A 23,318-nucleotide genomic window follows, 5' to 3' on the forward strand; every position below is an offset into this window, starting at 1 on the left:
CTCTATCACATTATAGATGACCCTGCAAAATTATCTGCTGGTCAACATCCCCTCTCAGAATCTGGAGAGTTTATTGGGGTCTTTAATTGCTACCCCCATATACTAGAGCCCATGAAAACCATTTTCTTGTTAACAAGTCCTTCTTCAAACATTGAAATATCTAAAACTGCAGTCTTCATCTTTGGGTGGTATACATGCCATTTGTTCTCTATAGATTTTGATTAGTTTCACTCTCTGAGAAATTCACTTAGGTACACGACTCATCCGTGTAACTGTGTTTATGCTAAGTAATTAACTCATTCTAATTTAAGAGGATGGTGTCACTATAACAACATGTTGAAGTGCTAAACAAAATGGTCACTAACTAGTAGGCAATAAAGAACAGACCCAGCATCCTATTCATATGCTCAGTCTGGCTGTTGGATTCTGTCACATAGAATACAAGAGGTCCCTGATTGGGAATTTCTCAACAAGTGGCTTCTAGAAGTAGGAGGTGAACTGAACTTCATAGCCCAAGTTTAATTATCGGTTCTGAGAGGCTATGAAATCTGGGGAAGAAGGTAATTTTGCTGCAGAGGGAAAGTCTTCTGCATAAAATAGTTTGTGTGTGCTATGTTGCTTCAGTCGTCTCTGACCCTGTGGCCCCATAGACTGTAGCCCGCCAGGCTCCTCTGTCCATCTACTCTTCCATGCAAGAATACTGCAGTGGGTAGCCTTTTCTTACTCCAGGGGATCTTCCCGACCCAAGGATCGAAACTGCCTCTCATGTCTCCTGCAATGACAGGTGAGTTCTTTACCACTAATGCCACCTGGGAATTCTGCATAAAATAAAGTGACTTTTTATGTGTAAAAAGTACATGTACATAAAGAGGACAAAATGATAAGTTGTTGTTGTCATTGTTGCTAAGTCTTATCCAATGCTTTGCGACCCCCTGGACTTTAGCTCACTAGGTTCCTCTGTCCATGGGATTTCCCAGGAAAGAATACTGGAGTGGGTTGGGATTTCATTCTCCAGGGGATCTTCCTGACCCAGAGATTGACCCCATGTTTCCTATTTGGCAGGCAGATTCTTTACCACTGAGCCACCTGGTAAGCCCATGAAAATTGTGGCACTAAGATAAAGAAATATTGGTGGTTAAGTCAATTGAATGCTCCTATCAACATACCAGAACCACACTGGAGTCAGTAAGGAAAGTGACTGGACGCCATTGGGTTAGTCCTTTATGACAGAATTGGTGGCCCTAGATTAGGACACTTGCAGGTAATGCCAGAGTCACTTAAATTTCAAATAGAACTACCTGTTAGAGACTCTCATACAATCCTAGTATACTAGTGGGAATTTCTCAGCACAATGGAAATATGTGCATTCAGGTCTTGTTGTGAGAGCATAGGCAGTAAGGTGGATATACAGTGAGCTATTGATAAGAGAGACTCCTTGTAAATACAAATAAGAATTGGCACACACTAATTGGTTAGTGAGGCACTGATGGGTGAAAAGATCTGTTAGTGTATAGGCTGGACTAATAAGGTCCTAGCTTGTCTTAGGTATTGTCAAAGCATAATTTTCTAGGGCAAACTACAGTGGTGCATCAGGTTCTGAGCAGCCTTCGTGGCTAATAGGAAATACTGATTTACTGATTTTACCTCAGGGAATCCATTATGGGGACATAGTTCAGCATCAAGAATCAGGGAACTAAGACATATCATTACCAGGAAACACCAATTATCCCTGAATAGTCTTAACATTTTAGGGATTTTTTTTTCCTTTTCAGCGTAGCCTTATTTTTGTTCAGAAGCATTAGGTATCTATATACAGAGAGGAGATATGCCAAAAGCATAGCACAAGCAAGCATACCCCCATTTCATGATTTTCTATACATATGGTATTGATGTATATACCCTATGATTTTAAACACGAGATGGTTCAGAAAATTGTCTGCCATTAATTGCTCTTTAAGATCCTCAACTAGGTAAGTGTCACCTGAGGTGATCTATAGGGGTAGAGCAAAGCATCAATGGGCAGAGATCTTAGATGGTGACCATGCTGAGGACTGTAGAGTCTGAAGCTACTGAAGGGCCTAATTCTCAGTCTTCAGTGGAGGTTTAGTCAGCCAGTTCCCTATTTAAGGCAACAAGGACATGTTTCAGATATAGTCGTTATGATCCCACCAAATCTTACTAAATAGTTATCAGAGATCATTATCTTAGAGCATTTTGACTTGGCCATAAGAGATACTGGAACCTGAAGTAGATTTGGAGGAAAAGGGAGGAGTCTAGGGCTTGGCTAAAAACATGTACCTCCCTGAAGGGCTAATTCTCAAAGAAGTGGACACAAAGTTCCAAGCAGAGAGCTTGGATGTCCATACCATCTAGCTTGTCAGTAGAAAAATATCCAGGTGGTTGGGCAAGTAGAAGCATTTAAATAGTAATAAAATAAATAATCATAAAATGGTTGCAGTGCTGTGGTTCCATGAAAGTTGTTTTATTTTAAGATAAACTTTAGTTAACACTTGGAACATGAATCAGCTTCTAGTAGAAAATGTTGATAGGTTATGGAAATGCAACAGGGACTTCAGTCAAGAGTCCTAAACCCACAGGCAACTAGCATACAGACCAGTGAGAGTGAGGGTATAGGCCCAAAGACCTGGGCCACAACTCTTGACCTAGGTATCTATTACCCATTGGTGAGGATGGAGTATTCCAAGGCATTGCCAAGGTGGTTTCCATTGGGTCAGACTGGGCAGAGTTTTGCCTGTGGGCTTTCAGTACTCTTGGAAAATTAGTCCCTGCTGCAGAAAGTGCCTGGAAGTTGGTTTTATTATTGCTGGATCAGGTTTGGTAATGGGTCACCAAATAAGCAAAATATGGTTGTTGACATTCTCAGAAGCATGAATTTATGAATTTCTGTAAAGTAGTATCACAATTCCCCATCTGTATTTTAAACATTAATGCATGATATATACCAGTAAGTCTGGAGATGAGAGAGGTATGTTTACAATGTGATTTGTCTGGGCTCCTCTTACTGATGAGTTGGGTTATTAATACTTGCTGGGTTTTGAGGATCTTTGGGAAGGCAATCTATTGTGAACTGACCAGCGTGGCTGCAGTAGAGGCATGGCTGAACTTTTCACTGGCCAGCTATTTTGGCTGGAGTTAGAAGTGGCTGACTTCCTAGCAATTGTATAGGGCCTTCTTTGCATGCTTGACTTCTGGGGTTGGATAAGGCTTGGTGGTGGATCTGAAGAGCCAACCCTGAGATCTGGACCTCTGACTATAGAAGCTCTGGCCAGTCACTAGGTTTCTTTTTTTTAATTAAATTTTTATTTTTACTTTATTTTACTTTACAATACTGTATTGGTTTTGCCATACATTGACATGAATCCCCCATGGGTGTACATGCGTTCCCAAACATTAACCCCCCTCCCACCTCCCTCCCCATAACATCTCTCTGGGTCATCCCTGTACCAGCAGAATACACTGAGTGATAAGGTCTGGGAAATTGTCCATCAGATTTGGGCCACTAACTTCATCCTCAGTGGAGTCTGCTAGCTCTTCTTGGAAATGATGACTCTGATTGGATTCATCATATCTCAGATTCTGAGCAAGGAGTTGAGTTGAAAAGTAGTTGAATCCATCTGAAATAAGTTGTCATCTTTTTCAACCTTAGTATTAACCAGCAGGTTCATTTCCTATTGGGTGGGCACACAAAATGACTGCTGGAATTCAAGAAGAAATTTATTGCTTCAACAGAACATTCTGGTAGGTGGTTCAGTTCAGTTCATTTGCTCAGTTGTGTGTGACTCTTTGTGAAACAATGGATTGCAGCATGCTAGGCCTTCCTGTCCATCACCATCTCCTGGAGTTTACTCAAACTCGTGCCCACTGAGTCAGTGATGCCATCCAACTATGTCATCTCTGTCGTCCCCTTCTCCTCCTGCCCTCAGTCTTTCCCAGCATCAGGGTTTTTTCAAATGAGTCAGCTCTATGCATCAGGTGACCACAGCTGAAACTCCACTTTTAGCTTCAGCATCAGTCCTTCCATTGAATATTAAGGATTGATTTCCTGTAGGATGGACTGGTTGGACCTCCTTCCAGTCCAAGGGACTCTCAAGAGTCTTCTCCAACACCAGAGTTCGAAAGCATCAATACTTTGGTGCTCACCATTCTTTATATTCCAACTCTCCCATAGATACACGACTACTGGAAAAACCATAGCCTTGACTAGACAGATATTTGTTGGCAAAGTAATGTCTCTGCTTTTCAATATGCTGTCTAGTTTGGTCATAACTTCTTCCAAGAAGTAAGGGTCTTTTAATTTCAGGGCTGCAGTCACCATCTGCAGTGATTTTGGAGTCACCCAAAAAAGTCTGCCACCATTTCCAATGTTTCCCCATCTATTTCCCATGAAGTGATGGGACCAGATGCCATGATCTTTGATTTCTGAATGTTGAGCTTTAAGCCAACTCTTTTCACTCTCCTTTTTCACTTTCATCGTGAGGCTGTTTAGTTCTTCTTCACTTTCTGCCATAAGAGTGGTGTCATCTGTACATCTGAGGTTATTGATATTTCTCCCAGCAATCTTGATTGCAACTTGTGTTTCATCTAGCCCAGAGTTTCTCATGATGTACTCTGCATATAGGTTCAATAAGTAGGCTGACAATATACAGCCTTGACGTACTCCTTTTCCTATTTGGAACCAGTCTGTTGTTTCATGTCCAGTTCTAACTGTTGCTTCCTGATCTGCATATTGGTTTCTCAAGAGGCAGGTCAGGTGGTCTGGTATTCCCATCTCTTTCAGAATTTTCCACAGTTTATTATGATCCACACAGTCAAAGGCTTTGGCATAGTCAATAAAGCAGAAATAGATGTTTTTCTGGAACTCTCTTGCTTTTTCCATGATTCAGTGGATGCTGGCAATTTTATCTCTTGTTCCTCTGCCTTTTCTAAAACCAGCTTGAACATCTGGAAGTTCCCGGATCACATATTGTTGAAGCCTAGCTTGGAGCATTTTGAGCGTTACTTTACTAGCGTGTGAGATGAGTGCAATTGTGCAGTAGTATGAGCATCATTGAAAAAGACATCTTTTTGGGGTGTTAGTTCTAAAAGGTCTTGTAGGTCTTCATAGAACTGTTCAACCTCAGCTTCTTCGGTGTTACTGGTTGGGGCATAGACTTGGATTACTGTGATATTGAATGGTTTGCCTTGGAAACGAACAGAGATCATTCTGTCGTTTTTGAGATTGCATCCAAGTACTGCATTTCAGACTATTCTGTGGACCACGATGGCTACTCCCTCTCTTTTGAGGGATTCTTGCCTGCAGTAGTAGATATAATGGTCATCTGAGTTACATTCACCCATTCCAGTCCATATTAGTTCACGGATTCCTAGAATGATGACATTCACTCTTGCCATCTCCTGTTTGACCACTTCCAATTTGCCTTGATTCAAGGACATGACATTCCAGGTTCCTATGCAATAGACCTTGCTTCTATCACCAGTCACATCCACAGCTGGGTATTGTTTTTCTTTGGCTCCAACCCTTCATTCTTTCTGGAGTTATTTCTTCACGGACCTCCAGTAGCATATTGGGCACCTATTGACCTGGGGAGTACCTCTTTCAATATCCTATCATTTTGCCTTTTCATACTGTTCATGGGGTTCTCAAGGCAAGAATACTGAAGTGGTTTGCCATTCCCTTCTCCAGTGGACCACAATCTGTCCCTTTTCATTATAGGGGACTGGAATGCAAAAGTAGGAAGTCAAGAAAAACCTGGAGTAACAGGCAAATTTGGCCTTGGAATGCGGAATGAAGCAGGGGAAAGGCTAATAGAGTTTTCCCAAGAAAATGCACTGGTCATAGCAAACACCCTCTTCCAACAACACAAGAGAAGACTCTACACGTGGACATCACCAGATGGTCAACACCGAAATCAGATTGATTATATTCTCTGCAGCAAAAGATGGAGAAGCTCTATACAGTCAACAAAAACAAGACCAGGAGATGACTGGGGCTCAGATCATGAACTCCTTAATACCAAATTCAGACTGAAATTGAAGAAAACAGGAAAAACCGCTAGACCATTCAGGTATGACCTCAATCAACTCCCTTATGAATATACAGTGGAAATGAGAAATCAATTTAAGGGCCTAGATCTGATAGATAGAGTGCCTGATGAACTATGGAATGAGGTTCATGACATTGTACAGGAGACAGGGATCAAGACCATCCCCATGGAAAAGAAATGCGAAAACACAAACCGTCTGTCTGGGGAGGCCTTACAAATAGCTGTGAAAAGAAGAGAGGCTAAAAGCCAAGGAGAAAAGGAAAGATATAAGCACCTGAATGCAGAGTTCCAAAGAATAGCAAGAAGAGATAAGAAAGCCTTCATCAGCCATCAATGCAAAGAAATAAAGGAAAAGAACAGAATGGGAAAGACTAGAGATATCGTCAAGAAAATTAGAGATACCAAGGGAACATTTCATGCAAAGATGGGCTCGATAAAGGACAGAAGGGGTATGGACCTAACAGAAGCAAAAGATATTAAGAAGAGATGGCAAGAATACACAGAAGAACTGTACAAAAGGATCTTCACAACCCGGATAATCCCGATGGTGTGATCACTCATCTAGAGCCAGACATCTTGGAATGTGAAGTCAAATGGGCCTTAGAAAGCATCACTACAAACAAAACTAGTGGAGGTAATGGACTTCCAGTAGAGCTATTTCAAATCCTGAAAGATGATGCTGTGAAAGTACTGCACTCAATATGCCAGCAAATTTGGAAAACTCAGCAGTGGCCACAAGACTGGAAAAGGTCAGTTTTCATTCCAATCCCAAAGAAAGGCAATGCCAAAGAATGCTCACACTACCGCATAATTGCACTCATCTCACACGCTAGTAAAGTAATGCTCGAAATTCTCCAAGCTAGGCTTCAGCAATACATGAACTGTGAACTCCCTGATGTTCAAGCTGGTTTTAGAAAAGGCAGATGAACCAGAGATCCAATTGCCAACATCCGCTGGATCATGGAAAAAGCAAGAGAGTTCCAGAAAAACATCTATTTCTGCTTTATTGACTATGCCAAAACCTTTGACTGTGTGGATCACAATAAGCTGTGGAAAATTCTGAAAGAGATGGGAATACCAGACCACCTAACCAGCCTCTTGAGAAATCTGTATGCAGGTCAGGAAGGAACAGTTAGAACTGGACATGGAACAACAAACTGGTTCCAAATAGGAAAAGGAGTACGTCAAGGCTGTATATTGTCACCCTGCTTATTTAACTTATATGCAGAGTACATCATGAGACACGCTGGACTGGAAGAAACACCAGGTGGAATCAAGATTGCCGGGAGAAATATCAATAACCTCAGATATGCAGATAACATCACCCTTATGGCAGAAAGTGAAGAGGAGCTAAAAAGCCTCTTGATGAAAGTGAAAGAGGAGAGTGAAAACGTTGGCTTAAAGCTCAACATTCAGAAAACGAAGATCATGGAATCCGGTCCCATCACTTCATGGGAAATAGATGGAGAAACAGTGTCAGACTTTATTTTTGGGGGCTCCGAAATCACTGCAGATGGGGATTGCAGCCATGAAATTAAAAGATGCTTACTCCTTGGAAGAAAAGTTATGACCAACCTAGGTAGTATATTCAAAAGCAGAGACGTTACTTTGCTGACTAAGGTCCATCTAGTCAATGCTATGGTTTTTCCAGTTCATGTATGGATGTGAGAGTTGGATTGTGAAGAAGGCTGAGCCCCGAAGAATTGATGCGTTTGAACTGTGGTGTTGGAGAAGACCCTTGAGAATCCCTTGGACTGCAAGAAGATCCAACCAGTCCATTCTGGAGGAGAAAAACCCTGGGATTTCTTTGGAAAGAATGATGCTAAAGCTGAAGCTCCAGTACTTTGGCCACCTCATGTGAAGACTTGACTCATTGGAGAAGACTTTGATGCTGGGAGGGATTGGGGGCAAGAGGAAAAGGGGACGACTGATGATGAGATGGCTGGATGTCATCACTGACTCGATGGACGCAACTCTGAGTGAACTCTGGGAGTTATTGATGGACAGCGAGGCCTGGCGTGCTGCGATTCATGGGGTCGCAAAGATTCAGACACGACTGAGTGACTGAACCGAACTGAACTGAAATTAAGCATCATTTGGTATTTCCTTTCTTTGGAATTAGAATGAAAACTGACCTTTTCCAGTCTGTGGCCTCTGCTGAGTTTTCCAAGTTTGCTGGTATGTTGAGTGCAGCACTTTCACAGTATCTTCTTTTAGGATTTGAAATAGTTCAACTGGAATTCCATCACCTCCACTAGCTTTGTTCATAGTGATGCTTTCTAAAGCCCACTTGACTTCACATTCCAGGATATCTGGCTCTTAGTGAGTGATCACACCATCGTGATTATCTGGGTCATGAAGAACTTTTTTATAAGTTCCTCTGTGTATTCTTGCCACCTCTTCTTAATATCTTCTGCTCCTGTTAGGTTCTTACCATTTCTGTCCTTTATTCAGCCATTTTTTGCATGCAATGTTCCTTTGGTATCTCTAATTTTCTTGAAGAGATCTCTAGTCTTTGCATTCTATTATTTTCCTCTATTTCTTTTTTTAAATTAATTCATTTATTTATTTTAGTTTACAATATTGTATCAGTTTTGCCATACATTTACTTGAATCCGCCATGGGTGTATGTGTTCCTCATCCTGAACTTCCCTCCCACCTCCCTCATCATCCCATCCTGCTGGGTCATCCAGTGCACCAGCCCTGAGCACCCTGTCTCATGCACTGGACCTGGACTGGAGATTCGTTTCACATATTATAATCTACATGTTTTGATACCATTCTTCCATATAATCCTGCCCTTGCCCTCTCCCACAGAGTCCAAAAAGCTGTTCAATACATCTGTGTTTCTTTTGCTGTCTCACATACAGGGTTATAGTTACCATCTTTGTAAACTCCATATATATGCATTAGTATACTGTATTGGGGAGAAGGCACTGGCAACCCACTCCAGTACTCTTGCCTGGAGAATCCCATGGCCAGAGGAGCCTGGTAGGCTGCAGTCCATGGGGTCGCTAAGAGTGAGACATGACTGAGCAACTTCACTTTCACTTTTCACTTTCATGCACTGGAGAAGGAAATGGCAACCCACTCCAGTATTCCTGCCTGGAGAATCCCAGGGACGGTGGAGCCTGGTGGGCTGCCGTCTATAGGGATGCACAGAGTCGGACACGACTGGAGCGAATTAGCAGCATACTGTATTGGTGTTTTCATTTCTGGCTTACTTCACTCTGTATAATAGGCTCCAGAATCAATCCACCTCATTAGAACTGATTCAAATGTATTCTTTTTAATGGTTGAGTAATATTCCATTGTGTATATGCATCACAGCTTTCTTATCCATTCATCTGCTAGTGGGCATCTAGGTGGCTTCCATGTCCTGGCTAATATAAACAGTGCTGCAATGAACATTGGGGTACACATGTCTCTTTCAATTCTGGTTTCCTTGGTGTGTATGCCCAGCAATGGGATTGCTGGGTCATATGGCAGTTCTATTTCCAGTTTTTTAAGCAATTGCCACACTGTTTTCCATAGTGGCTGTATAGGTTTGGATTTCCACCAACAGTGTAAGAGGGTTCCCTTTTCTCCACACTCTCTCCAGCATTTATTGCTTGTAGACTATTGGATCATAGCCATTCTGACTGGTGTGAAATGGTTTTGATGTGCATTTCTCTGACAATGAGTGATGTTGAGCATCTTTTCATGTGTTTGTTAGCCATCTGTATGTCTTCTTTGGAGAAATGTCTATTTAGTTCTTTGGCCCACCTTTTGATTGGATCATTTATTTTTCTGGAACTGAGCTGCAGGAGTTGCTTATATATTTTTAAGATTAGTTGTTTGTCAGTTGCTTCATTTGCTATTATTTTCTCCCATTCCGAAGGCTGTATTTTCACCTTGCTTATAGTTTCCTTTGTTGTGCAGAAGCTTTTAATTTTAATTAGGTCCCATTTGTTTATTTTTGCTTTTCTTTCCAATATTCTGGGAGGTGGGTCATAGAGGATCCTGCTGTGGTTTATATCGGAGAGTGTTTTGCCTATGTTCTCCTCTAGGAGTTTTATAGTTTCTGGTCTTACATTTAGATCTTTAATCCATTTTGAGTTTATTTTTGTGTATGGTGTTAGAAAGTGTTCTAGTTTCACTCTTTTACAAGTGGTTGACCAGTTTTAACAGCACCACTTGTTAAAGATTGTCTTTAATCCATTGTATATTCTTGCCTCCTTTTTCAAAGATAACGTGTCCATAGGTGTGTGGGTTTATCTCTGGGCTTTCTATTTTGTTCCATTGATCTATATTTCTGTCTTTGTACCAGTACCATACTGTCTTGATGACTGTGGCTTTGTAGTAGAGCCTGAAGTCAGGCAGTTTGATTCCTCCAGCTCCGTTCTTCTTTCTCAAGATTGCTTTGGCTATTAGAGGTTTTTTTGTATTTCCATACAAATTGTGAAATTATTTGTTCTAGCTCTGTGAAAAATACCATTGGTAGCTTGATAGGGATTGCATTGAATCTATAGATTGCTTTGGGTAGTATACTCATTTTCACTATATTGATTCTTCTGATCCATGAACATGATATATTTCTCCATCTATTAGTGTCCTCTTTGATTTCTTTCACCAGTGTTTTATAGTTTTCTATATATAGGTCTTTAGTTTCTTTAGGTAGATAAATTCCTAAGTATTTTATGCTTTTCCTTGCAACGGTGAATGGAATTGTTTCCTTAATTTCTCTTTCTATTTTCTCATTATTAGTGTATAGGAATACAAAGAATTTCTGTGTGTTGATTTTATATCCTGCAACTTTACTATATTCATTGATTAGCTCTAGTAATTTTCTTGTGGAGTTTTTAGGGTTTTCTATGTTATTCTAGATTTTTAATCTTTGCTTTTTGGTATTTGTTATCAACTTTGTACCTTTAAGAATCCAATCTTCAGTACCCATTTTTATTTGGGAGAAAGATTACTGGCCTGATTGCTCTCTCCCTCTTTTGATTCTCCTGTTTCTCCAACAGATTGCCTCTATCTCCCCCCTCCCCATTTTCTTCTCTACACAACTCGGTGAATCTCTTGTGTGTTCTGGGCTGTGGAGTACACTTAGGGAACTGATTGCTGGCTGGATGTGTCTCTCTCATTTTGATTCCCCCTTTTATCCTCCTGGCCACCTCTGACTCCTTCTAGCTTTCTTATCTTCTCTGTGTAACTCCATGAACCTCTCTGAAGGATCAAGACTGTGGAGAGCACATAGGGAAGTTATTAATGGCTAGCTTGCTCTCTCCCATTTGATTCTCCCTCTTCTGCTCCTGGTCACCTCTATCTCCCTCCTCCTTCTTCTCTTCTCCATGTAACTCTGTGTACCACTCCGGGTGTCCCTCACTGTGGAGAAACCTTTCATCATTAACCTAGAAGTTTTGTCATAGGTGCTGTAGGGATGGAGATGTCTTGAGGCTACTGTAAAAATAAGACTGAAAACCAGAAGCAGGAGCCTTAAGTCCAAATCCTGACAACACCAGAGAACTCCTGACCCCAGGGAACATTAATCAACAGGAGCTCATCAAATGCTTCAATGCCTACACTGAAACCAAGCATCACCCAAGGGCCAACAAGTTCCAGAGCAAGACATACCACGTGAATTCTCCAGCAACACAGGAACACAACCCTGAGCTTCAATATACAGGCTGCCCAAAGTAACAGCAAACCCACTGACATCTCAAAGCTAATTACCTGACACTTCATTGTACTCCAGAGGGAAGAACCCAGCTCCATCCACCAGAACACCGACACAAGCTTCCCTAACAAGGAAACCTTGACAAGCCACCTGTCCAACCCTACCCATAGTGAGGAACTTCCACAATAAAGAGGAACAACCAACTGCCAGAATACAGAAAGGCCACCCCAAACACAGCAATATAAACAAGATGAAAAGACAGAGAAATACCCAGCAGATAAAGGAACAGGATAAATAGCCACCAAATCAAACAAATGAGTCAGAGATAGAGAACCTGCCTGATAAAGAATTAGGAATAATGATAGAGAAAATGATCCAAAATCTTGAAAACAAAATGGAGTTACAGATAAATAGCCTGGAGAAAAGGATTGGGAAGATGAAAGAAAGGTTTAACAATGACCTAGAGGAAATAAAAAAAGAGTCAATATATAATGAATAATGCAATAAATGAGATCAAATACTCTCTGGAGGGAACCAACAGTAGAATAATGGAGGCAGAAGATAGTGGGAGACTTTAATACCTCGTTCACACCTATGGATAGATCAACTAAATAGAAAATTGACAAGGAAACACAAACTTTAAATGATACAGTAGACCAGTTAGACCTAATTTATATCTACAGAACATTTCTCCACAAAACAATAAATTTCACCTTTTCCTCGAGTGCACATGGAGCCTATTCCAGGATAGATTACATCCTGGGCCATAAATCTAGCCTTTGTAATTCAAGAAAATTGAAATCATTCCAAGCATCTTTTCTGACCACAATGCAGTATGATGTCAATTTCAGGAGAAAAACTATTAAAAATTCCAAAATATGGAGACTGAACAACACGCTGCTGAATAACGAACAAGTCACAGAAGAAATCAAACGAGAAATAAAAATATGCATAGAAATGAAATGAAAATGAAAACACAACAAACCAAAACCTGTGGGACACTGTAAAAACAGTGCTAAGGGGAAGGTTCATAGCAATACAGGCATAACTCAAGAAACAGAAAAAATGTCAAATAACCTAAGTCCACACCTAAAGCAACTAGAAAAGGAAGAAATGAAGAACCCCAAGGTTAGTAGAAGGAAAGAAATCTTAAAAAGTAGGGCAGAATTAAATGCAAAAGAAACAAAAGAGACCATAGCAAAAATCAACAAATCCAAAAGCTGGTTCTTTGAAAGGATAAATAAAATTGACAAACTATTAGCCAGACTCAAGAAACAAAGGGAGAAGAATCAAATCAATAAAATTAGAAATGAAAATGGAGAGATTACAGCAAACAACAAAGAAATACAAAGGATCATAAAAGACTATTATCAGCAACTATATGCCAATAAAATGGACAACTTGGAAGAAATGGACAAATTAGAAAAGTACAACTTTCCAAAACTGAACCAGGAAGAAATAGAAAATCGTAACAGACCCATCACAAGCACAGAAATTGAAATTGTAATCAGAAATCTTCCAGGAATATAAGCTCAGGACCAGATGGCTTCACAACTGAATTCTACCAAAAATTTAGAGAAAAGCTAACACCTATCCTGCTCAAACTCTTCCAGAAAACTGCAGAGGAAGATAAATTTCCAAAGTCATTCTATGAGACCACCATCACCCTAATACCAAAACCTGACAAAGATGCCACACACAAAAAAGAAAACTACAGGCCAATATAACTGATGAACATAGATGCAAAAATCCTTAACAAAATTCTAGCAAACAGAATCCAACAACACATTAAAAAGATTATACATCATGACCAAGTGGGCTTTATCCCAGATATACAAGGATTCTTCAGTATCCATAAATCAATTGATGTAATAAACCACATTAACAAATTGAAAAGTAAAAACCATATGATTATCTCAACATATGCAGAGAAAGCCTTTAACAAAATTCCACATTCATTTGTGATAAATATCCTCCAGAAAGCAGGAATAGAAGTAACATACCTCAACATAATAAAAGCTATATATGACAGACCCTCAGCAAACATTATCCTCAATGGTGAAAAATTGAAAGCTTTTCCCCTAAAGTCAGGAACAAGACAAGGATGCCCACTCTCACCAAGACTATTCAACATAGTTTTGGAAGTTTTGGCCACAGCAATCAGAGCAGAAAAAGAAATAAAAGGAATCCAAATTGGAAAAGAAGAAGTAAAACTCTCACTGTTTGCAGATGACACGATCCTCTACATAGAAAACCCTAAAGACACCACCAGAAAATTACTAGAGCTAATGAATGAATAGAGTAAAGTTGCAGGATATAAAATCAACACAGAAATCCCTTGCACTCTTATACACTAACAATGAGAAAACAGAAAAAGAGAAATTAAGGAAACAATTCCATTCACCATTGCAACGAAAAGAATAAAATACTTAGGAATTTATCTACCTAAAGAAACAAAAACCTATATATAGAAAACTATAAAATGCTGGTGAAAGTAATCAAAGATGACACAAATAGATGGAGAAATATACCATGTTCATGGATCAGCAGAATCAATATAGTGAACATGAGCATACTACTGAAAGCAATGTATAGATTCAATGCAATCCTTATCAAGCTACCCATGGTATTTTTCAGAGAACTACAACAAATAATTTCACAATTTGTATGGAAAAAACAAAAAACCTCGAATAGCCAAAAGAATCTTGAGAAAGAAGAATGGAAGTGGAGGAATCAACCTGCCGGACTTCAGGCTCCACTACAAAGCCACAGTCATCAAGACAGTATGGTACTGGCTCAAAGACAGAAATATAGATCAATGGAATAAAAGAGAAAGCCCAGAGATAAATCCGTGCAACTATGGATACCTTATCTTCAACAAAGGAGGCAAGAATATACAATGAAGAAAAGACAATCTCCTTAGCAAGTGGTGCTGGGAAAACTGGTCAACCACTTGTAAAAGAGTGAAACTAGAACACTTTCTAACACCATACACAAAAATAAACTCAAAATAGATTAAAGATCTAAATGTAAGACCAGAGACTATAAACTTCCCAGAGGAAAACATAGGCAAAACACTCTCTGGCATAAATCACAGCAGGATCCTCTATGACCCACCTCCCAGAATACTGGAAATAAAAGCAAGAATAAATGGGACCTAATTAAACTTAAAAGCTTCTGCACAACAAAGGAAACTATAAGCAAGGTGAAAAGAGAGCCTTCAGAATGGGAGAAAATAATAGCAAATGAAGCAACGGACAAGGAATTAATCTGAAAAATATACAAGCAGCTCCTGCAGCTCAATTCCAGGAAAATAAATGACCCAATCAAAAAATGGCCCAAAGACCTAAACAGACCTTTCTCCAATGAAGACATACAGATGGCTAACAAACACATGAAAAGATGCTCAACATCACTCATTATCAGAGAAATGCAAATCAAAACCACAATGAGGTACCATTTCACGCCAGTCAGAATGGCTGCTATCCAAAAGTCTACAAGCAATAAATGCTGGAGAGGGTGTGGAGAAAAGGGAACTCTCTTACACTGTTGGTGGGATTGCAATCTAGTACCGCCACTGTGGAGAACAGTGTAGAGATTTCTTAAATCTGGAAATAGAACTGCCATATGACCCAGCAATCCCATTGCTGGGCATACACACTGAGGAAACCAGAATTGAAAGAGATACATGTACCCCAGTGTTCATCGCAGCATTACTTATAATAGCCAGGACATGAAAGCAACCTAGATATCCATTAGCAGACGGATGGATAAGAAAGCTGTGGTACATATACACAATGGAGTATTACTCAGCCATTAAAAAGAATATATTTGAATCAGTTCTAATGAGTTGGATGAAACTGGAGCCTATTATACAGAGTGAAGTAAGCCAGAAAGAAAAAACACCATTACAGTATACTGAGATGGCTGGATGGCATCACTGACTCGATGGACGTGAGTCTGCATGAACTCTGGGAGTTGGTGATGGACAGTGAGGCCTAGGGTGCTGTGATTCATGGGGTCACAAAGAGTCGGACACGACTGAGCGACTCAACTGATCTGAACTGAATGCATATATATGGAATTTAGAAAGATGGTAACAATAGCCCTCTATGTGAGACAGCAAAAGAGAAACAGATGTACAGAACACTCTTTTGGACTCTGTGGGAGAGGGCAATGGTGGGATGATTTGGGAGAATGGCATTGAAACGTAAATTATCATATGTGAAACGAATCACCAGTCCAGGTTTGATGCATGATACAGGGTGCTCAGGGATGGTGCACTGGGATGACCCAGAGGGATGAGATGGGGAGGGAGGTGGGAGGGGTCTTCAGGATGGGGAACACATGTACATCCATGGCAGATTCAGGTGAATGTATGGCAAAAGCAACACAATATTGTAAAGTTAAAAAAATAATAATTAATTGATTTAAAAAATAAAAAATAACAAAAATTTAACAATAAAAATAAATAAATTAGCCATAAGTGGGCAAAAAGTGTGTGTCACTAAATGCAATTTTGATTCCCTATGTTTTATTTAATGGCACCTCCTGCCGAGACCTATGGAAGATAATATTGTAAGAAGGAAATAGTGTAAGATGGAGAGCTAGAAACTTACCTATATCTTCAGTTGGATGATCTGATAGAAGAACTTTGCTTCTCAGTTTCTTCTCATATCTACTGAGGATGACCATATTGTCTTCATCAAAGCAGTGTTGTGAGTATCAATGAAACAATAGATAGGTGCTCTGAGTAGCAAGATAAAATGAGTGAATTGCCTCCAGGTTGTTCCAATGCAGCTGAACAATTCCAATGGTGAGACTCCACCCTTATCACATAAAACCAAAGTAAGAAGTTACTGTCATACCTTTCTTCTTTTACATATCTCAACTACATATTTTCCTATGTAACTTTCAGACATCTTAATGTTCAAACATTTTGTTCCTGCAATACACATTCAATAACATGGTTCCCTCAATACATGACCCACTTGCACTGTTCTTTTCTCTTCGTCCAACAAAGAAGAAGGCCTAGAAGCAATGGGAGAGTTTTTCTAGGAAGGCTAGGATCTGGATGCTGGATAGAAGGCAAGGTGATTTGCCATTAGGCAGATATCATATCACTAGGGTTGAACATAGAGCATTACATGGAGTCAAGAAGAAACCCCAAAGACAGACTATTGCTTCTTGATTGTACTTGGCAATTTGATTCAGGACCTGTAGAATTCCAACATTTCTTTGTGTGGTAAATGAAAACATTAGGGAAAGTAGCCATGTTCTGGAGGTTTCTCAACTCCTAATGATCAAGCTCCTACTTATAGCTCATAAGAGATGTTACAACATATGGCAGATAATCTTTGTAGCAGGATTGGGTCTCAGTGTCATGTCAGACCTTCAAGTACTAAAGACATGGCAGGCCTCTGACATACTGTAAATGCAGAGACTTTCATTCTAAAGAATTATTCATAATTCTTATTTCATAAATCTTATTTCATAATAAAGACAAGTTCTGCATTTCTTCCACTGTACATAAGATTTTGTGGGTTCCTGGGGGTATTAGCAGTTATGATTCCTTGAGTACCTAATTTATGCCAACTACATACTGTGATTGTACTGGCTGCCTGAAGGTGTATGTAAGAGAATTCTGGGCCTGTGACTGGCCTTGCTTGTAGAATGTTGTAAAGACTGTCAATGTCTACCATGGGCACTGGAGGCATAACCGTCCCAGGCTGAACATGTATTTGTTACCTCACTTCTAGACCTTATAATCCTCACAGTGTTCTTACAAAGTAGAGTCATCCCCAGTCCTGCTTTTAATCTCTCTCTCCCCTCACCTAAAACCCCTATTACCATGTTCAGCTTAAATTCAGCCTCCTCAAAACAGTCTTCTCTAACTACACAGGGTCTTTCCTGGTGGCTCAGTGGTTAAAAATTCCCCTGCAGTGCAAGAGACACAGGAGACCCATGTTGGATCCCTGTGTCTGGAAGATCCCCTCGATGAGGAAATGGCAACCCACTTCTAGTATTCTTGCCTGGAGAATCCCATGGACAGAGGGACCTGGTGGCCTACAGTCCATGGGGTTGCAAAGAGTCAGATATGACTGAGCACATTGAGGGAGTTTAGGGAATGTGGGAGATAGGAGAAGAAATTTGAGAATCTGAACCTAGATTTTCCTAGGTTACTAAAATGAAACAAAAGCATAGCTGTGAAATTGACTTGTATCATTTTGAGGATAAAATAAAGTGAGAGATGTATAAATGCTTCCTTAGTTGGGAAAGGCAAAGACTATATGTTGAGTTCATACTGACTTCCGTGCATATATAGCTTTCAACCAACACTACATCTGAAATTATCCCAATGGATTAAAACAAGAATTCATGATATGGGATTGCGAGTAGGATAGGATAGACTATCCTAACCTATGCATCAGAATTAAACATTTTTCTCATCCAGAGATATCTGCGCTGTTTTCCCATCATGTATCCTATTGGTTTGGGACCATGTATTTTTTGACAAATCCTCTGCATATATGTCAAATGTTAGTAGCACTTGTATGGTATTTATTCATTATTGTAACAAATACTTCCATTGGGGTTATTGTGTACCAGGTGCTATGTTATGTTTTTTATAAATATTAATTTAGATTCATAATCCTATGTGTTTGTTAGTTGCTCAATTGTGCCCGACTTGCTGTGATCCTATTGACTGTAACCTGCCAGATTCCTCTGTCCATGGGATTCTCAAGGCAAGAATACTGGAGTGGATTGCCATTCCGTTCTCCTGCAGATCTTCCTGACCCAGGGATTGAACTTGGGTCTTGTGCATTGCAGGCAGATTCTTTACTGTCTGAGTCACCATGGAAACCCGATAATCTATACAAAGTAGGAAATTGAGGCACAGAGAGGTTAAGGAAACTGAGAAAGTTCATTTAGTTAGTGAGAAGAAGGGTCCAATATTTGTACCCAGGCAGAGTTCTTCATTCTTAACCCACTATACTTCCCTGTCTTGCTTTATACTTGGCAAAGATGCAGGTAGCCACTTCCTTCTCCAATGCATGAAAGGGAAAAGGGAAAATGAAGTCGCTCAGTTGTGTTCGACTCTTTGCGACCCCATGGACTGCAGGCCACCAGGCTCCTCCGTCCATGGGATCTTCCAGGCAAGAGCACTGGAGTGGGATGCCTTTGCCTTCTCCATTAATGATGGGAAGAGAAGTCTCAAGCCACAACTTGTCCCCCAAATGTTAATGAACCATCTCACATTTAAGTAATGGCTGAACTTTGGGGTAGAAGTTTGTATTCCTTTTGGAAAGTGATGGGTTTACACAGGATTAGTCTGTTTCTGCCCAGTAGCCCCAACAAAATAAATGAATCCAGATGATTCTATAAAGTTTCTGCTAGCAGAAATGCTGAAACTTTCTATATCAGAGGGTTAAACTTGGGTCAGAGTACATAAATCTGTTCTTTGTCCAATAGCAGCACTGCAATGTAGAAACTTTTTTTTTTTTCTGTTACTAGGCATTGACTCCTCAAAATGATATAAGAGATTGAGCTAAAAATAGTATAGTTATAGCAGGGAAAATCATTGTATCGGAATTCTTTCTGCTTCTGTAAAAGGATTTTAGGCTAAACACTTTCAATGATAAGTGGATTTAGTGATTCAAATGCTATCATCATGTATATGCACCCCAATATTCATAGCAGCACTATTTACAATAGCCAAGATATAGAAACAATCCACATGCCCATCAACAGGTGAATGGATAAAGATGTTTAGTTCAGTTCAGTTCAGTTGCTCAGTCGTGTCCGACTCTTTGTGACCCCATGAACTGCAGCACGCCAGACCTCCCTGTCCATCACCAACTCCCAGAGTTCACTCAAACTCACGTCCATCGAGTTGGTGATGCCATCCAGCCATCTCATCCTCTGTTGTCCCCTTCTCCTCCTGCCTCCAATCCCTCCCAGCATCAGAGTCTTTTCCAATAAGTCAACTCTTCGCATGAGGTGGCCATGTGGTATCATCTATAATGGAATATTAATCAGCCATAAAATGAACTTTTTTGCCATTTGTAACAACATGGTTGGACCTGGACGGTATTATGCTTAGTTAAATAAGTCAGACAAAGACAAACAGTATATGTAGAATCTAAAAAATCACTTATATGTAGAATCTAAAAATTAAATAAATAAACTGATATAACAAAACAGAAGCACACTCAGGTATATAGAGAACAAACTAGTGGTTACAAGTGGGGAGTGGGAAAGGTGGAGGAGTGAGACAGGATTATAGGATTAAGAAGTGCCAACTAGTATGTATAAAATAAATAAACTACAAGGATATAACATAAAGCACAGTTAAATATATTGTGTTCACCAAAAGGTCCATTTGGGTTTTTCTATAATATCAAAACCCAAATGAACCCTATGGCCAACCCAATAACTTATTTTGTAATAACTTTAAGTGAAGTGTAATCTATAAAAATATTGAGTCATTATTATATCACTTAAAACTAATATTGTAAATCAACTATATTTCAATAAATAATTTATACTTAAAAATCAACAGGACTTGAGTTCTTCCTCTCTACCCCTAAATTATACTTTCCCAAGAAGCCTCCACTCTTAAATGGGCTCTCCTGTCTTTGTCAGAAGGGTTGTCAGCAGTCATCATGGCTCTATCCTTCTATATCTGATTCTGGTGGGGTGGAAAATAAGACTAATTTTCTAACGTATCCAAGAAAGGCCATAAAACTCACTCTTTCTAGATACATTTAAGACACAAAGCCATACCTGGAACAGTCACAGTGGCCAGGTAGATGCCACCAGATTATTGGTTTAGGCCTACATCTCAGGCTTTGAGGTGGACTACCACCCAGAAAGGTAGACTGCTCTGGGAAAGAAGTTGGATCTCCATATGAAAATTAGGGACCATTGCCAAAAATACAATGCATACTATTGCTGTCAGGTCACTAAATTGTGTCTGACTCTTTGTAATCCGATGGACCACAACATGCCAGGCTCCTCCGTCCTTCACTATTTCCCAGAGTTTGCTCAGATTCATGTCCATTGAGTTGTTGTTTCTATCTCACTGTGTCATCCTCTGCCACCACATTCAATAATGCTTGGTGGCTTGGGGGGCAAATAGTAAGCGTGCACTTCAGCCACACCTGGATGATCTATTAGAGTTGTCTCATGCAGAAAGTGGGCTTCCCTTGTGGCTCAGCTGGTAAAGAATCTGCCTGCAATGCAGGAGACCTGGGTTCAATCCCTGGGTTAGGAAGATCTGGAGAAGGGAAAGGCTACCCACTCCAGTGTTCTGGCCTGGAGAATTCCATGGACTGTATAGTCAATGGGGTCGCAAAGAGTCAGACACAACTGAGTGACTTTCACTTCACATGGAGAAAGTATGCATTTGATAATGGACCGTCAAGGAAATATAATCAGAATACCGAAAACATCCAGTGTTAAGCCTCTACAAAAATCCTATTGTTTCATCATGTAGATGAGACTAATTTAGAGGCAAGAAACAAATAATAGGGATAAATGGGCCATTTGAAATGAGAAGTAAAAACAATGAGATGCTTCATGAGCTGGTCTGATTTAATATCTTAATATGTTTAGATCAGGGGTTAAAGCTTTTTCTGTAAAGGAACAGATAATGCTTTTGGCATTGTGGGCCCTGCATGTCCCAGTATGAAAGCATCCAAAGACAACATGTAAATGAATGAGTGTGACTGAGTTTCAATAAAATTGTATTATTAAAAACAGGCCGTAGGCTGGATTTGGCCCACATCTGGCAATTGTTGACTCTGGCTCTAGATCCATAGTAATGTACTGTGTTGGAGTCTGGTCTCTGCTGTTAGAAGTATCTAGATTTGAATCTTGCCTTTTACTTACTAGTTCTGTGCATAATTTTCTTTACTATTCTAAACCTCAATTTCCTCATCTGCTTAGTAGGGAGAGATATAACAGATGTCTAAGAGCTTTGGTGTAAGAATTAAAAGAGAAAAACCCACCTAAAGCACAGTGCCTGGTATGTACTAAGTGGTTAGTATTGATACCTGGTAGTATTGTAAAGTCAATGGAGAAAAAAAAAAAAACCTATAAGAAAATATTACTAGAGGGAAGAAAGATGAGCTTCAGGGTTGTGTGTGCTCTTCATCTCTAGGGCCACCTGGGAAGCCCAATGTTAAGTGTACCTATTCACTAAACATTCCGACTACATTTTTAGGGTAGTGGGATTTGTGTCATGAATTACATCTCAGGAAAGAGAATAGCAGCCTTCAGGGAAAGGTCTACATGTACTCTTTCCTCAAGATACTGATGAATCTCCAAAAGGCCAAAAAATTGTTGGATATTATTTTTAAAAGCTCTAGTAGCAAAAAAGAAAATGCTGTTCAGATTTTTGTGTCCACACAAGGAATTCTGTGTAAGTGTGGGTAATTTTTTTCACTGAAGACAGAGTGGAGATAGAGAAGGTTTAGAAAGGGTGTGTTGAAGAGATTTTATGGCCTGCATAAAAGACTAAGACTTTTCAGCCTGGGACGTCAGTGTGGGAAGGAGAGTGCTCAAGTAGATGTCCTTTTCTGTTGGATAGATCTGGAGATGAATCCTGGCTCCATGATGTAATAGCTTCAATCTTTGGACAAATTACTTAACCTTGTGAGTTTACTTGTCTTCACCTATTAAAATGCAAATACTGACAGTACTACTGTAAGGATTATACCAATAAATCTTTTGTTCAGCACATTGTGAGCACTCAGTGACAATTTTGAAACCTCCAAAATCATGTATGAAATGATCAGCATCACGACAGACTCTTCCATATCCTGGAACAATTGAATGGGGAGGGGAATGCCTTTAAATGATACCTAGATAAAGCTAATGGAATAAGGGGGATTCTGAAATTAATAGCAGACTGTAAGCTAATGGTATCCATTGCCCCCATGAAGTATTAAAGAATGAAAACATATTTAATAAAGGATATATACATAACAGACTTATCATGGGTTAATAAGGGAACATGATGTTTGATAGTTTTTTCTAATGTGTGCGTGCTTATTAGTGTCTGACTTTTTGCAACCCCATAGACTGTAGCCCCCCAGGCTCCTCTCTCCATGGCATTTTCCAGGCAAGAATAATAGAGTGATTTACCATTTCCTTCTCCAGGATCTTTCCCGGAAGGCTCAGTAGAAGACTCAGGAGATGGGGGTTCAATTCCTGGGTTGGGAATATCCCCTGGAGGAGAAAATGCCAACCCACTCCAGTTCTTGCTGATATCATGGTTAACATAAAAGAGAAAATGGCTATATTCTTAGAAATGCTTCTTAGAGAGATAACATGGAATTCCCTGAGGTCAATATAGTGGGGGTATGACTCAAGTTTAAATGTCCTGCAAACTACTGTCAGAAGTAATTACTCTTATTTTAATTTTGGTATTCCTATGACAATGGCAGGTAACAACCATCAGAAAACTTCAAAGTCGTTATAGTCTCTTGGCATTGTAAAAACACTATAAACATTATTGAACATTATTATTCAAAAAGATAAGTTTTAAATTAAAATCTACAGAAAAACAGAGGCTTTGTGATAGCCAG

The 23,318-nt window shown here is 39.8% G+C and overlaps 1 long non-coding RNA gene across 1 annotated transcript in view; it reads right to left on the reverse strand.

Moving 5' to 3' along the window:
- Positions 1 to 12,148: 12,148 nt before the first annotated feature.
- LOC132658857 (uncharacterized) overlaps positions 12,149 to 23,318 on the reverse strand; it is a 427,659-nt gene continuing 416,489 nt past the window's right edge. Inside the window, exon 3 of the long non-coding RNA XR_009598942.1 lies at positions 12,149 to 16,553. This is a non-coding gene — a long non-coding RNA (uncharacterized LOC132658857). The remainder of the gene's footprint in view (positions 16,554 to 23,318) is intronic.

The sequence above is a fragment of the Ovis aries genome, chromosome X (assembly GCF_016772045.2).
Source record: "Ovis aries strain OAR_USU_Benz2616 breed Rambouillet chromosome X, ARS-UI_Ramb_v3.0, whole genome shotgun sequence".
NCBI lineage: Eukaryota > Metazoa > Chordata > Mammalia > Artiodactyla > Bovidae > Ovis > Ovis aries.